At 26.2% G+C, this 3,350-nt stretch overlaps 1 long non-coding RNA gene across 1 annotated transcript; it reads right to left on the bottom strand.

Moving 5' to 3' along the window:
- Window positions 1-1,234: 1,234 nt before the first annotated feature.
- Window positions 1,235-2,114, bottom strand: LOC109119527 (uncharacterized). Its single transcript, XR_002026730.2, has 2 exons — window positions 1,984-2,114; window positions 1,235-1,633 (listed from the first exon to the last, which is right to left on the bottom strand). It is a non-coding gene; the product is annotated as an uncharacterized lncRNA (long non-coding RNA).
- Window positions 2,115-3,350: the final 1,236 nt, after the last annotated feature.

The raw sequence follows: 3,350 nt of genomic DNA, 5'->3' as shown, positions 1-3,350 counted from the left end.
AATATTTATTCAATGTATATAAGTGGACGGCGATACATCGTTTGCCTTTAGAGAAAAATATGTAACTAGGAGATTTCAGTATGACGAGATTCCTTTTACACATACAATTATTGTTGTGAAAGAGCAAAATATTACAAAGACACATCCATACTGCTTTGATTACTACAAACCAACTGATTAGTGTTTGTTTTGAAAGAAATTATATTACCACCAAGGTAAAAAAGATGCCTAGACGACCAAGGAAAAGAAGGAAAAAAATCTAGATGAAAAGATAAGCACAAACACAAATTATTGTGGGCGTTGAAGGTCATAATTGATGAAGTTATACTTTCTTTCCGAAAGAAGATTGACAAACTCTTTTTTTGGGACTACTATTATGTTTCAGATATATTATTTTAAGATTATCGATTTTTAGTTTTTGCTTTCCAACTTTTACTTCGATAAAACATTACAATTTACTAATAGCTGGTGAAATTTTGATATAATAAATTGAACTGTTAAGATTTTCAACCTTGTGTCAATTCTTTGTAACACATTAGCTATTTGATAATAATGTATCAGAAGGTGTTTGTGAAGATGGTACCATTCAATACGGTTCATATACATTTTTATATAATGTATCATGATGTAGTTGGAAATGTATCTAATACAACAAGGTTGCGAAAAATAGTATGTAAAATAAACTCAAGTAATCTATAAATGTATAAGTAAGATTAATTTATATATCTAAAGGTTCGATTTGCTTATTTTTGCGGTTGTTTTTTAGTAAAATCAAAACAAAATAGTAGTGGTTTTCAAAATTTAAAATCAAACCTAAGCAAACTAAATTAGATATCAATTTTTTCAAAATCGTTTTGGTTCGAACTGCAATTTGGTCTGGTTGTTAACCATAACCATGAACAACCCTACTCATTAGATGTTAGATAGACATTTATGTGATAGTTGTTATGTGATTGATACATTTAGTATAAATTCGAATTTACATATCATATCAAAAAAATTAGTGTTTGATACATTACTATTTATGTATCTCGTTGCAACAGATAAGTATTGTGTTATTACGAGATACATTAAAAAGTTAATTGTTGCTCATATGTTGTTTGCCTTGAGATCGATACATGTAATATAAATTAGTATTTATGAATCATGTCTATATATATCGACATAGTTATGTACCATATGCAAAAAAAAAAAAATGAATATGAGATATATTTAGTATAAATTCGAATATATGTATTATGCTTAATAAATTAGTGCATGATGTATTATTATTTATGTGTCTTCATTCGTTGTTGCTTCATTAAGATCTTGAGGGCCTTGATCTGGTTCATCATCCTAAAGAAGCAGCATGTAGTATAAGTTAGGATACATTAAATTTATAATGCATCATACACAAACAAATTTTGATGTATCAAACATCTGATAATGTATCATAATACTAAATTTTCTGATCATACTAATACATTCTTATGTGGACTTGCTTCTGCAGTAATATGAATATTTTCATATATAGGTTGGAGTTCTGAAAAATTCTCTATTTCTTGTTGATTTTTGGTAGTATCATGAATATCCTCATCTTTCGGTTAGACTTCTGAAACATCCACAATTTATGATTCTTGATAATATCATCAATCTGTATTTATAGTTTTAGAACAAACAATTGTTAACAAATATTTTAATGATACATTTAATTATATTCAAGAAAAATATGTATGAGATAGATAATTTTATAACATATAATGAACTATAAACACTATTATTCATAATATATCATATACAGACAACCATGAATCTGATCTTCAACCTCAACAACACATAAAATCAATGTTTTGGTCATTATGGCAAAATCCACTTGTATTGGTGAAGTTGTTTGTGAATCAAACTGAAAGGTACTTGTTTGAGGTTCAATATTAACTTTTTTTCAAAAAATTTAATCGTGCAGTACATTAATTTACCAGCAACATTCTTCATCAAGGAAATTACCTATGCAATTAAACCTAATATCTTTTGTGGTTGTTTGTCTTCATGTGTACAAATTTCATCAACTAAGAATTTAGGGAGAGAAAAAATAACAATGAAGAAGATAATTCCTACCTATTTTGAAATTGATTAGAGAGAGAATTCTTTTGAAAATCAAATTGATTTGAAAATTGTAACTGCTAACAATATAGAGTGAATTTAGGGAGAGAAAAAAGGAAGTAGAAAACGTGAGTTTGACCACTGAATTTTTTTATCAGAAAATTTCAACAGTTGAGAGAAATAAGGGATTTCAGTAATATTTTAAAAATGTAGAGAAAAATAAATAATAAGATAAGTAAAGATGTGTATATAAGTAATTTTTCCTTAAAATTATGTATTATCAAAAATCTATGTAGTCATTATGAAACTATATATTCATCAAAAGGTGACAATATATAGTGTGCTAACTAAATTAGAGTAATAATAAAATCTAACACAATTATCTAAGCTTACTGAAAGAAATAATAGATCCGTAGAAAAACTACCGTTTCTAAGAATAACATAAGTGCTCTGTCGCCATATTTTTGAGAAAGTCTAAATATGAACAAAATAAATAGCATTATATATATATATATATATATATACACACACACACACACGCGCGCGCACACACACACACACACACAATAGATCTTGGAATGTGCGTTGCACATTTATCTCAAATACTTCATATAATTTTATATTGCAAAATTCATCATTGTTTCGATAGGAACTATATGTATCTTCGTAATAAAAATAATATACCTTTTTACTATAAAATTGATTAAAAGCGCATAAAACAAAAATAACTAACTATGGCACAAATTCAATATGATTAATTATGTGAGTGAATTTCTTTTTTAAAAAATTACTTATTTTGAATATACTCTTTAATTATTACCAGCTGCAGCAGCTTCTTTAATTTCTCCCTTTTCTCTGTCTCGCTCTTTCTCCTTTCTTTCTTTCTTTATTTAATTCTTTGATCTGCATGTAAACTGAATAAAACTTGTATCAATAATGAATTTAACAAGTAATTCAATTGTAACAAATCAATCACTTAATTGCAAAATGAATTAAATTTGGATTTAAAAGTTTATTACACAAAATTTAAGGTGAGACAAAAGAGAGAATTAAGCATGAATAAAAAAATGTAACAAATGAAATATGAGACAGTGATCTATAGAATGAATTTTGCTGTATCAATAATGAATTAAACAAGTATCCAATAATAACAATATATAAATAAAAACTGTAAAATGAATTAAATTTGCATTAAAATTATATTACATTGTATTAAATTTGAATAAGAAGAGAGAATTAAGAATGAATGAAAAATGTAACTAATGACTGAT

The sequence above is a fragment of the Solanum lycopersicum genome, chromosome 2, assembly GCF_036512215.1.
Source record: "Solanum lycopersicum chromosome 2, SLM_r2.1".
In the NCBI taxonomy this organism is placed as follows: Eukaryota; Viridiplantae; Streptophyta; class Magnoliopsida; order Solanales; family Solanaceae; genus Solanum; species Solanum lycopersicum.
Note: the sequence above shows the minus strand (reverse complement) of the source record. Positions and strands in the feature narration are given on the sequence as shown.